Source organism: Ptychodera flava, chromosome 9, assembly GCF_041260155.1.
Source record: "Ptychodera flava strain L36383 chromosome 9, AS_Pfla_20210202, whole genome shotgun sequence".
Classification (NCBI taxonomy): Eukaryota; Metazoa; Hemichordata; class Enteropneusta; family Ptychoderidae; genus Ptychodera; species Ptychodera flava.
Window position 1 is genome coordinate 44,978,478 of NC_091936.1, and position 14,237 is coordinate 44,992,714.

At 37.9% G+C, this 14,237-nt stretch overlaps 1 protein-coding gene across 2 annotated transcripts in view; it reads right to left on the reverse strand.

Moving 5' to 3' along the window:
• LOC139141155 (uncharacterized) overlaps nt 1–13,787 on the reverse strand; it is a 44,788-nt gene extending 31,001 nt beyond the window's left edge. The window contains exons 1-6 of one of the 2 annotated variants that reach the window (XM_070710760.1): nt 12,830–13,787; nt 7,290–7,411; nt 6,210–6,268; nt 1,064–1,104; nt 393–489; nt 71–169 (exon numbers count right to left, since the gene is read on the reverse strand). The gene's annotated coding sequence lies outside the window, so the exon portion shown is untranslated. The remainder of the gene's footprint in view (nt 1–70; nt 170–392; nt 490–1,063; nt 1,105–6,209; nt 6,269–7,289; nt 7,412–12,829) is intronic. The other variant, XM_070710761.1, reaches the window with a different exon arrangement.
• Nucleotides 13,788–14,237: the final 450 nt, after the last annotated feature.

Consider the following 14,237-nt stretch of genomic DNA (forward strand, 5'->3'; position numbering starts at 1 on the left):
ACTGTATGTGTGAATGTTTATCAATCAAAGAGGATACTTTTGTTAAGAAAATGAAATGACAGATAACTACCTTTCCACTTGTTAATAAACGTTCGAATCTTTGGTAAGTTCTTCCGCTGACGGCCTTTCTTCGGGTTCTGATCGCCAACACTTCTGCATTATGTCGTATCTGTGAAGGGTTATCATATTGGATGTCAAAATTGATGTGTTTAACAAAATTGAGGGCGATATCATCACAAGAATGGTTTGAATTGGAAGAGCTACTGTAACACCGGAAAACTTACCATGTTAGAGAAATAACGGTAGCAGTTGACATAGACGATATTAAGCAAAATCTATGTACAAAACGGAGCGTGTTGCAGATAGAAATGGAAATTAGAGGAATGACTTACAAATTTTTGGAGCAGTTTTCAGGTTTCCGAAGCCTCTGGCCTTCCAGTTGAAATTTCACCACCATACTAGTCGTAACGTTTGAAAACGGCGTCATACCTGCAAAAGTGATATCTATTTCATTTGTTTGATATAGATGTAGGAACACCACCCGGGGAATTCATTGGCAAAGAGCATGTGTGACTGACTTTATTTCAGGACTTATTCGCAATATTTACAATGTTTAAGCAATAAGCCCAATCCCCATTTATGTTGCTGGAAGGTGGAAATTGCCACATTAATCGTCCAATAAAGCGTTAAAACCTCTATTTGCATCCGAGTACTGCAGAAAAGCGTCTTACCTCATTCTGCCTGTCCTTGGAAATACAAGACCACTACATATCATGCTCTTGTATTGGCAAAGTTAAAATCTGTTTGATTTTACCGTGATGATTGTACGCCAGTAGTACTTTCACATTGATAGGAATATTATTCTTATGATTTTCTTTAGTTGTAATCATTAATATCAGCGTAAGCATGCATTGTGCATATCTTGGTATCGGGAATTATGTTAAGCTGGCTGTTGTGAGTTGTGAATTCTGAGTTCAGGCTCTTTTAAGCGCATTCACTTTCCATAGAGCTAGAGAGATTAAAGTCCTGTAAATATTTAGAGTCCATGTAAGATATTACTTACCGAGAGTTGCTATCTCCCACAATAAAACTCCAAACGACCAACTAAAAGAAATTGAATCACATTTTTACTTTACTTTACTTTACTTTATTGCCAATTCAAATTATTTACAAAACATGTAATAAATTCGATTATGCATTTATAGATAACATTGGCAATATTGGAAGCCAGAAGTAATAGCTTACAGCTAATCGAGTCTGGCTCCATCTCTCTTTACATTGCATTATATAATACGAGGGCTTAAATGAGACGGTTACTGGTAAAAATACAACATGTTAATACAAAAAATTAATAGACAGATATCTACGTGATATTGTACATATTCAAAAGATGCTTTGTTAGGGAATGTGTAAATGCATTTCTTGAAGTACTTGCTTTTACATTACGTGGTAAATTATTCCAGAGTTTGGCGCCTGCGTATGAAATTGCAAACTGACCAGTTCTCGTACGCATTTTTTGCAGATACAAATTTGAACCTTGTTTGAAACGTGTTTCATGACAATGATCTACATATTCAAAGAAGTCACTCAAGCTTGGCGGCAAATTATGATGGTGCAAATCAAACATAAACTTTCCTAAAAGTAATGAGTGAAGTTTATATATATCTAACAAACCTAGTTTTTTGAATAAAGGTGAACTACTTTCTCGAAAACCAGAGAATGTGATGATTGGTACAATCATTTTTTGGGTGATGCAAATGGGTTTAAGGTAGGATGAGTAGGCACTACCCCAAACTTCCAGACCATATGTAAGAATGGGTTGAATGAAAGCCTTATACAGTAAAATTAAAATATGTTGTGGCACCTAACTTCTTAATCTAAAAAGAATTCCAACTTTTGTCTAATGTGCTTATTAGCTACTATAGACTATAGTCTATAGAAGCTATTGGGATGGGTATCCGTCCGGCGTCCGTCGTCAGTCTGTATGTATGTATGTATGTATGTATGTATGTATGTATGTATGTATGTATGTATGTATGTATGTATGTATGTATGTATGTATGTATGTATGTATGTATGTATGTATGTATGTATGTATGTATGTATGTATGTATGTATGTATGTATGTATGTATGTATGTCCGTTTGTGAGGCGTCCGTCCACTCAAATATCTTGAGAACTGCAGTACTTACTGATTTGATATTTGTTGTGTAGATGAAAAATGTGATTTTGAGAAACTGTTTTTTTTAATTTTTTGATATTGTTGAAAACGGGCAAATTAATGCCAAAAAAGGTGTTTTTGGTAAAAAATCTTCTTCTTCATAACCGCTGGTCAGACAGCTTTGTTATTTGGTATACAGGTCCCTAGGGATAACCCAACTTAGATTTGTTCAAAGTGTGATGAAATATGCAAATGTGTATTTTTAAGGAATTTTTTTGTCATTTTTGGTCAAAATTTGACTTACATTGTATGTAATTCTTGTACTGTATAAACCCTATCAATTCACCCAGAAAAAAATAATTAATATGACTTTAAATAATTGAATTAATTAGGAAATCATCAAAGCCAAAATAATTTTAGTGTGGAATTATCAGAAAATTCAACTTTTTTTGACAGTTCATAGTGAAATGCTTACCATCTTGGAGGATTAACACATGTAAAGGCAACTTTCCTGAATCCCAACTTTGATATATTCTGAACCACCATTTATGTTATCTAAAAGAAATTGCTCATAACGGTTTGTCATGATAGGGTGGTCAAATAAATAGAGATAGAGAAAGTTCTAATTTCCATTTATGGTTGACTTGGTAAGGATAAAATAAGATTACTTTTTGAGGAAAAAAATAGAGTGGTCAGTTAAAAGAGTGGTCAAAGTGATAGGGTTTTTATGGTAAAGCTAGGCTGTAAGATTCCTCATGTGCTATTTATAGCATTTATGCAATCTGTGTAAACAGTGCAATGAAAGTGTAACATGATTCCTTATAATGCTTTTGATGACCTTGAACTTCTTAAGTTTCAAACCTTTGTCTCTTCAGTGTGCTTTCTCTGAGTGTGTAAGTCTCAACTTATTCAACAGAACTTACTTACAATGTTAATTTGAAAGTTAAAATGTGCTTGGTTAATAGGATGAAAATATTGATATTGAAAGATAACCAGCTCAAGATTCTTTATAACTTGACAGATATGCTGTTTTTTTATGACGTAAATCTTGATTTAAGCAAGTCTTGTTTACTTTAATTAGAATGTAATTAACTCTCGTTTATTTGCTATTATAGACTAATATAGTCTGATGAAATATGCAAATCTGTATTTTTACGGAATTTTTCTCCATTTTTGGTCAGGTCATCCTGAAACGAGCTATCAAAGATATCCACCTTCTTCATCAATACATGTGTCACAAAAGGTTATTCTCTACATAACACTAGCAGAGCTCTGTCAACTGTTGAGTCGCTTGTTTTTTCAAAACCGCTGGTCAGACAGCTTTAATATTTGGTTTACAAGTCCCTAGGATGACCTTAGTGAGATAATTTCATACAGTCAGGAAATACTTAATTTTGTATCCATGTCTATAGTAGCTTCAGGGACTTTGGCCCTATGTTTTGTCTTATCAATGTGTTGCTTCAAAGTGAGATGTTCATCAAATATTACACCCACAAATGATGCTTGAGAGGCAATATTTATGACTGTGTTTTTTACATATAAATTACCTTGTAAAAGTACTGTTTTGTGCTTGCTACGAAAAAGTACATAGTTTGGTTTACTGATATTTGTTGTTAATTTGTTGGTATCACACCAACGCACATTTAGGAGGTGAGTATTAACTACAGAAAGATCCACTGTATGTGTGTCACTAGAAAATGTATGGTAAAGGTTGGAGTCATCAGCAAACAGGCGAAAGTCAAAGAAATCAGACGAGTTGGGGAGATCATTAATATAAATTTAAAAGAATGTTGGCCCCAGTACTGACCCTTGGGGTACCCAACACGTAATCGGTAAGTATTCAGACATTGTTTCATCAGCAAGAACATATTGTGATCTATTATTTAGGTAGTCAGCAAACCAAAGTAGGGAAGTGTCTCTGATACCATAATTTTGTAATTTTGAGATAAATATACTATGATCTATGGTATAAAACGCCTTGGTGAAGTCGATAAAAATTCCAATTGTTGACTTTCCCTGGTCCATCTGCTCAACCAAGGTATTCATAAGATTAGTGAGGGAAAGCTTAGTACTAAACTTTTCTCGAAAGCCATACTGATGTTTGTATAGTTAATCGCACGAGTAGGTGTGCTGTTACAGTTGTAATCACCACACTTATGGTCATGAACTTGTAAACATCACGAGGCCGAAGGCCGAGTGATGTTTACAAGTTCCTGACCATAAGTGTGGTGATTAAAACTGTAACAGCTCATCTACGAGGTGCGATTAATGACTTATACCACGAAAAACAGGCCAATCTTCTCTAAAATTTGAAAATTAGTACCAATAAATTGTCGACTTTTCATTTGAACACCCACAATAGAATGGAGCGACCCATTGTACGTCGAAAGGTTCACAGAGGTCATTATGCACCTGGCATGCGAGTTTGGGAGAATGACCTATCCCAGACAAGTAGGACAAGGGCTCTGGTCAACTCCAAATCTGCATTTGAATAAGGGCTACAGAGTGGTGTAATGCACCTGTGTAGAAGGAAACTGTTTTAGTCTGATTGGTTAAATAGAATGGCTTGCCTTACTCTGTCGTATTGGTTATTGGCTAGGGAGAAGGCATTCAATCTGTAGATGCATGTGATTGCCTCGTGGATGCATCAGGCTTTGGGCTGACTCGCAGCGTGTTTGCAAGGTTATATCTGATTGGTCGATTGTCACTATTCACAGCCACTTAGGGAGTCTATTTGTATTGTTTTCATTATATTGGTAAGATTCAGCCACCCAATTGGATAACAGCTTCGAAATCGCTGCGAGTCGCCCCCAGGCTTTCAATGCCATTTTGGTGTTTTTGACTGGTCAAGACGGATCTTGTCAACTTGTCTGATCTGATGACCCTAGAGACTTCCTAGAGGTCCATGGACGGCCATGTAAAAACAACCAAAGTGGATTTTACACGGGCAAACTGCCCTATAAGAGCAGCCGCTACTACAGAGTTCATCTAATCCACAATGTGTAGTTCAACTTATAAAAAAAACTTGGCGATGATACCGCCAACAGGACCGTACTATCGACGACCCTTGCCAAGGGGTAATCAAGTTCTCCTACCAGAAAGTAGGCATCTTTACGTGAAGCAAATGTGCGAGATGGCTTGGATAGAAGGCCATCACATTGAGCATTCTGGCAAGGTAATTTATTCATTTACTAAGATATTTATACAATCATAAAACGAATTCTGTAAAGTTATAAAATTAAATTCATTGATCAAAATATTTTGTTGTGTGTGTGGCAATATCAGAGAATTTCTTTCCTCTATTCCACAAACGTATTAGATAAAAAGGCTGTACTTATTTCAATGCTATTTGTGACATATGTTTTGTGTTTGATAATTTCAGGTGAGTGTGGCAACATCTTTGTACCATCAGGTATTCGACGAGCAGCTTATCAAAGAACAAACAGGTCACAGATCAGATGACGGTTTACGCGCCTCAAATGTTTGTCGATCTCACTACAACAGCATGTGTCGAATACATCTACCATTTTCATCTAGTGTTAAATCAGACGAAGCTGTAAGTAAACCAGTTTCTTAAGTTCCTACGAAACAACATAACAAAACAGATAGGATTGGTTCAACCCAAGAAGACGCCGAATCAAAAAACAGACAGATCTTCATCAACAAATCATGTTGCTTATATTGAGCATGGTTCAAAGAAAGTTAAAGTTGAATTATAAAATGTGATTTTATGACATATCAGTTGAAAAATTGTCTTTATTGTGTTATTGAATGTGTGTGAATGCTTTAGACATCTCGACTGGACCTATTGTTCTTAGTAATCGTTCATACTTTTTCATATTTAAATGAGTAATCACTACACTTTTATTGATATGATAATGATTTTCTTTCATTAAAGTGTGGTGATTACTTATTTACATATGAATAAAAGTGTGACTGATTACTAATTTGCATGAGAACAATATGTGGCAGTCGTGATTTCAGGGATAAATGGATGGCGAGAACAATAGGTCACATGACCTGGAGTGGTATAAATTTGAAAACTCACCTCCTGTATTATAACTGAATGTGTGCTTGCTTCGGTAAAGTTAGCACACAGACTTTGATCTAAAACGAAAGCAAAGTATCTGATAATTAATTGTCGTATTTGGTAGTATTCGGAAGACTTCTGACATTGTTTTTGTTGTAAAAGCTTTTATTCATATCCAGGGTTTCGTGCGATTCTCTCAGAAAAGAAAGACATTTTGTGAAATATTATCACTGAACAGTCTCTAAGAATGTTTGCTGTTTCTCCGAAAGATTTAAGAAAACTTCAATCTTACCGGAAGCTGATAAGACAACAGAATGTACCGTGGTCTTCAGGACAGGTGGACAGTGTAGCTCCATAATGCGATGGCAGAAATGAAACTGTGACATGCTATCCATATATCGTTAAAGGTAGTATGCGTCTCGAAAGTGAAAGACTTGAATATTTGCTCAAACTTTCCTTAAGGAACATTTCAATCATTCTAGCGAAACAAATTACCCTAGTTTCACCAATATTTGAAATTCAAAATGGCAGCCATCCCTGTGCTAACTCTATGAAGAACAATACTTTCCGGATTTTCGGAAAGCTACGACAGTGAAAAGGTTTTTTTTTTACACCAAGAGCTTTAGAATGAATCCCTGCAAGTGGGAGATCAGAAAAGAATTTTAAAAGTTTGAGAGTCTGACCGTCTGTCCCCGAGGCGCATTCTACCTTCAACCGAGAACGAAAGTAAACAAGCAATAAGACTCCGTTTTTAAAGAAAATGTTAAATCTGATAAACTCTTCCTAAAGCTATGTCACTATGGATTAGGCTAAAGATGTATTCCCAAACTCTTTAGAATACTAAACGTGACACGACCATAACTAGACTTATTTGTTTTTATTTTCCTGAAATCACAATCTAACTTAATAGCTTTCTGTAAACTGTGTAAAGAAATCTGATTATTGTTATAAGCTACCACAGCCCCTTATATAACAGTCGCAAGTATACTACCTGCATCTTAAATTCCAGAAGAAATGTGCCATTATCTTGATCACAATAGAATGCAATAAACTTGACAAACGCATTACCTTGAGGAATGCGACATAAAACCGACTTACCTCGATCGCGAAATCTACTGATATCCCTTGACTGGTCGCTATACCTCGCACAAGTTAACATCAGTAATACGAGAAATCTCGCCATTTGTCATAAATGGGTGCGGGCTACGTATATTCTGTAACTGCGGAGAGACGAAGAGAAAACACTGTATTAAAAGTTGCGTATTCATGAACGTATTTACACATGTTAAATTGTTATGTTTGACATGCTATTAATAACAACGTGAATTCCGCTTACGTGTACGTGTGTATCCGGCACTCAATTACAAGCTCACAATCAAAACATGCGCACGGACAGCTTATATCGATGTGTTTAACAATCGACCCTACATATTTATATATCCGCTGTACTTATTGTATTCACAAAACGCAAACTATTAGGCTACATTTTAATGTACTCTGAACCAAAGTGCCCTCGCTTGGCCATATGTTAAACCGTTCTTAGAAAGCTCAACGATGAAAAAGGGGATTTTGCGAAGTCAAAACATATCTCAATTTCCATCATGGAACTTGCAATGAATTGCGAGATAAAATATAGTGCTTTGTGACACATATCCGTAGACTAGCCCTAAGGCACCTGGCTTTTCTCTGCATCAATGACTGGCTGGCCAAGGCGTTCATCCCATGATCTACGCAACATCCTGCCACTTAGCGTGACGATCTGCTTGAGTTCATTCCTTCAATGTATTCTGTTTTGATATTTATGTTCCCACAGACTAAGAGCAAGTCTAACATATCCGTTCAACAGAGCAAAACCCAGGCTTCTTTATTTTCCTGGCATATGCAACCCAACGAAGGCACTCTTCCTCTTTTAAGATTAATAGTTTGTTCATGTCATTTGCAGACACTTTTCTGGTTCTATTGGTTTCATTGAAGAAAGTCAAAGTCGTCAAACAAGAGATGCCGGTAAAGCACGCCGAGTACAGACTTCCGCTGACAATTCACATGGTCGCGTGTGGGCGAAGTGATCGTATTTACAAACACGAGACCTTAAGTAGGGCAGAGTTCGCCTCTACATTGAATCATAATGCGATAGGGAAAGGCTGGAAAGGACCTTTTACAACACAGGTTGTAGTATACAGTGAGTGATGAAATCAGAGAAAACCCATATTGACATATTTACATCGCAATCGGCAACCACACCTGACATGCTACGTACACAGAAAGTAAGCACTACTGTGAACAGGTAAAACGAAAGACGATATTTCGAAGGGAGCTGAACAGAGTGAGAGTGGAAGGTCATGCCATGTCTTGGACACAGGTTCAATATTTATTACTTTGATAAAGATTTGCAATCGATAAAGCTAAGAAAACTTAAGAATTTGAAAACAACTTATAACTCATCAACACACTTTCGTTTAGGATGAAATATATTGCAACCGGGGAAACGGTTTCGGCGGTTTGTGTCAAGCGTAACATATGTGAGTTTGTAGGATGACTGACAAAACACGCTTAGCTGACAAAATCCGCTGACTTTCTCTGTAACCATACTCGTTGGTAGAAAATAACCCCTAACCATAATATTTCAAACATTAATACCATCTCATGACATCAAGACTAAAACATCCCTGAAATTAACACATTTCACGAAATCGCAAAATAACCGTCACAATATAACTCGCTATGGAATTCGAAAATCATTCACAGTATATAACCTTGACACACGCGCATGCACTGGCCGCCATCTTCAGGTGTCGGATTGGAGCGCCTGGTGCGACCGGCTTCTGGTGACACTAAAGTCTGATGGATGAACGACATCGTCCACTTCATGACGGCGGTAGATTTCCCTTCGACAGTGGAAAGCCTTCTGAGACTTGTCATGATAATTCTCCTCATTTTTCCAGCGAATGAAGTTGCCGCTGTGATATCTTAGGCGCACGACAAAGGCCCCTGTAACCTAACAGCAATGTTGTAGCCCTAGGGCCGTCCGTTGGCTTCTTCCGCCATGTTGGCTGTGTAGCCCTGGCCATATACTATTAGTAACAGCGCTACGCGGCCAATATCTTGGCAAAAGCCAGCGCATGGCTTGAAGGCTACAATTATTGCAACTACCTGTAACTCAGAGGAGCCTTCGCCGTGAAGGGCTGAACCACAAGCGACTTTGCCTCTCAGCACTGGTCTCATTCACTGAGATGGCACGCGCCAAGCATATTGAGTGAACTGTTAAAGTATGTATGCTATGTCCCATTGACGCTTGTCTCATTGAATGAGACTAGACGTGCTATATATTATTTTCTGGTCTCGTTGAACGATACATGGTCGATCTACAGACAAGGAGCTCCTTGCCTGTGGTTGATCATAACACGTACCTCACAAAAACTGACCATCAGAGATGGTGCAAATCGAGAATTCCTGTGTCAATTTTGCCAAATGGCGATCAGCTGAACACGGTGACCGACCCAAAAATATTTTTGGGAATTTCTAAGCTCAAGCCCTCCCTAGAATGGAAGATCCGTCGCTCGAGGGCGCTCTCTACGCTCCCCGTAAGAGGAGGGGAACGTAGGGGGCGGCCTCGAGCGACGGATCTTTCCGTCAAGGCGCCCCCAGTATTTGTTAATACAGCCCAGGACCTCTGCTCTGATCCGATGTACGCTACACTGCCCCCGAAGAGTACACCGAAACCGAGGTCCTTGACGAAGACATGGTATGTGTGTCGGTTTCACTGAATGAGATACGCTGGGTATTGTGGTGATCTCGATGAATGAATTTGCATTACAAATTTACAGTTAATGGAGCTTTAAATTGAGGTATGAATAATGATAAAAAATGATATTTTGTTTTATGTCAAATCATGTAATAAGATCTTTGCTTTGTGTTTCCTTGTTTATATGTTATTCACAATGTGTGTTAATATACTGTCCTGAAACTTTTTGATATGAATGCTGTAAAGAATTATATATAAAAGTCGTGGGCCATGGTTGATTTTGCCTCAGATTATCGCCAACGATGGATATACTTCAAAGACACCCGAAAAACTACGAAAAGCTACGCACACACGCACTCAAAACAAAGTATTTATTTACTTTAGCTTTATGTTAAAGGCCAGTAATGTTAACATTTGATGGTTTTTCATAATTTTTATTTTGTATATCAATGACAAGTTCTTATTGAACTTCCAAAAAGTGTTGAAAGACCAACTTTAAAAATGTACTGTTATTGTTTACCTTTATATTCTAATACAGACGTCGAGAATTCATTTGTCAACAATAAGAACGCAGTTTACACTGACAAGGCTGGGTTGACAAGCTTAATACTGTGTATATCAACGTGCTTTGGGGAGTAGTGCAGGAAATTTAGGTCGACATTAAGAACAAAAATTGTGCAAAATATTAAAATTTAGCATTACTGGCTCTTTAACAAAATAAAGAGTATTATATCAATGACACTCATAAGTAATGCCCTTTCCTACGTGTTCAGTTGATAGTAAAGCAATACAAGTAAGGCGCATTCACTTCTGGTAAACCTAAACCGTGTACTGTTCTATGTAAGAATTATTAGATTTGTAAATATTTAGAAAGACAAAATCAAAAAAGTAAAAATACAAGATTCAAAATCGTAAACATACAAGTTATTACAGTGCAAGAGTGAAATGTTACAATCATCGACTATAACAAGTTGAGATTTCTTTCTCCCCCCCCCCCTTACACATGTAAACAATTATTGCTGTCAATCACGCAGAAATCGTCTGTAAAGGGAGAATGTTTCGACGTATTTCCTATTTCAGTAAAGGTGTAATTAGAACTACGGGATCATTTAAGTCAACTGCAATCGCCGTAGAGGAAAACCTACGAGGAAAACCAACAAAAAGCACAGTATGGTTTCATTTCCTTGAGCTGGAGTGATGTAGCCAAAAGACTATGTCTGTCCCCGAGGTGCGTTCTACCTTAAGCGCGGTTTTGTCAAATAGTAATCTTACACACGGGGATAGCCCCGAGACTAAGCGCGCTGTGGTACTTATGATCAAACCTGGTTAGCGACACTCCCATCCCTGCCGTACGCATAGCCAGTGAGGCCAATCACGCCTGTGACAAAGAAGAGTATTCTGAAATGTTTTTATCAAGCAACGCAACTACTATTAAAAGTGAACTGTACATATGAACAGTGAACTGTTCATATAGTAGTAGTTTCAATCAAAATTACACATCCAATCTCACTCTATACTAACTCATTGGCTTTGCCCTACAATGTGCAGTAATATATGTGTTTATGTCGACGTATATCTGGAATTTTCGACACAGAAACGCAAAAACAATGGGCCCGAAGAATGTGCTCACCTCGCTCCCTATCATGGAAAAGTTCCGCTAACAAAGTATTCGAGGTGTTCCGAAAGACTGATCACACTGGGATCACATGACACGTTACTTCCTCAAGATAGCATGCGTCTTGAAAGTGAAAGACTTCAACTTTTGCTCATTTTTTTCCAAAGGAAACTGTTTACTATTCTCCTTCAAAATCAAGAATAAAAGTCAAGGGTCACCGGTCAAACGTTTGTTCGAGAGAAGCATTTACCTTAAATTTACCGATAGTTGAAATTCAAAATGGCCGTCATCATTATGTTGACTCTACGCGACAAAAATGCATTTTCGATTCTCACAAAATAAGACGGTGAGATTTTAATGAAGAGAAGGTTTTCAAATAAGCATACACAAGAGATAGATTAGAAAAGAACCGTTGAAATTTGAGAATCCGAATATCTGTCTCCGTGGTGCCTTCTACCTTTAATAATGCTTAGACCGCGAGGAAGTTCAGCGAGAGGTTGACCTTAGACTATAGGGAAAAGCAAACAGTTTATTTATGCATCGATTTAGTCCCCTCACTATCACTCTGAAGCATTTCAAAGATAGTTTAATTGTCCAGTCTGTGTAATGTCATCCATGAGTCCGGGTTACCGATCATTATAAAATTATTCACATTTAGAATCTAATTTTCTGCCGAATCAGTTTGGTGCCGGCTTTTTCACCTTGTGAGCTGGGCGGAACTTATATCGGGGTCACGGACTAACAAATAAGCCAGTGACCTCACTTTTGATTAGTCGCGTCATTTTCCATTTTAAGACGTTTTATACAAAATCTAGTCACTTGTTCCTTGTTCATTCTGCTTGACTGATAAGCCATACACTGTATAAAACCGTTGCCTTCATGGCAAAAGGAGATAGCACTAATATTCTGGCTCAACTCTGGGGCTACAAATACAGTGGATGACAAATCGTTGAACATTTGACGATATTCCGTCATTTCAAAACCGCACGCTGCGACCGCACGCTGCGTTTTATTACTTGTAACCAACCAACTGCGACTGGGTCTAAAACGAGTCAGAAAATGACAGGTGTATGTGTGATGAAAATTTATGTAGGTGTGTTTAATTTGAGATAAATGTTCGACGGAGTTGTCCATTCATTAACTGTACTTCGAATCCATTGTTTCATTTGCGCACAGAGCATAACACGATATTTTCACCAAAATTTGTCCTGAGTTTGTCCTGAGAAATGGATAAAGAAATCTACTTCTCCATTTGTTGTGGTTCATGGCTACTACACTTACCCTTTAGAGATGTTTGATAATATCCCTCTTGTTCTTGATCGGTATCTACAGGATGCACGGCATTGTAAAGAATTATGCAAACATCACAGCATTTTAGATGTCCATCGTTAGTCTTCACTACATGAGGAAGGAAACATAATAATGATGAGGGTTGAACAGTGTGTAGATTAAGTGCACCGACAAGACGCAACTCCGATTTGGCCGAGCTGTCGTGGTTACGTGAGGCAGTGTAATTCTGGCATGGTGAGTATCATGTTAGTTGTTCAGAAAGAGCCAATCACTGAGGATGTCACATTGAATATTGGAAATCATGAGGCAGTAAGTGAGACCTTCATAAGGAAGTTAATCATACCCCTGCTAGGCTAAGTACTCATTCAGTCTTTTGTTATACGCTTTCTTAAGCCCGGACAATGCCGGATAAAGATGCGATGTCACCACATTCAAAAGAGGAAGTGTTCCATCAGTATCCAAGATGAGCAATTCCAATAGCTGGTATTGACCTAGGAAAGGCTGCTGACACAAATCGTTGGCTTCTCTCCCTGTTTACTGCCTAGCAACGAAACACTTAGCAATAGGTAAACAATTTTGTAGTTTTACACAATATCCTCATTTCCGTCTGCGTCATCTCGCCAGGGCACCATAGGTCAATACATTATTGTAATCTGACCGGTCCAATGCTTGCTGTGCGACAGGCACGGCGGATTCTAAGATTAATCACGATTCGCTATCCGATACAACATTTGTATCCATTTTCTCCGGGTTCCTTTCAAAGTTTACGTGCTTGACCTTATGTTACACGAACGCTTTTACCTCCATGCATGAACTTATTTAGTGCAAAATTTTCTGGTGTGATCATACAAAACTGCGCTCCAGCTGCAACATCTATGTGCATTCCTCGCAAGATTGCCCCGACTATATCTTGCAAATTTAATATAATAGAATATTATATTGTATAATACCGCTCTTTCTTCCTTTAAAATCATAAGATTCTCTGTATGATTCTTTTAATAACGTTCTGATGGCTTGCCTATTTCTGTTTTGTGGCTTATCTGTGATGGACAATCTCAGATAGATGAACCTGTGTGTAGTATGGGAAATACCACTAGTTTTCGTGGTTTTACTATGCAAACCTCAAACTTTTGGTCTGAAGCTCGTAAGGATCACGAACCAGTTAGCATATAGACGTTATCTATGATTCGACGTTCACTATGACGATATATTTGGGCGTCGCAGTATAGGATTCCTGGGATTGCAACGGAGATCAACGTATAAATAGTTCGGGAATGAAGAGTAGTAAAATTGGCAATAGTCGCTGCTCTTACTGTAATACATTTATTGACGCAACTGAGTCGTGTTTCGGTTGTACTTTTTTCAAAGTAGAGGGTACAATTTTGAAAGATGATACCGA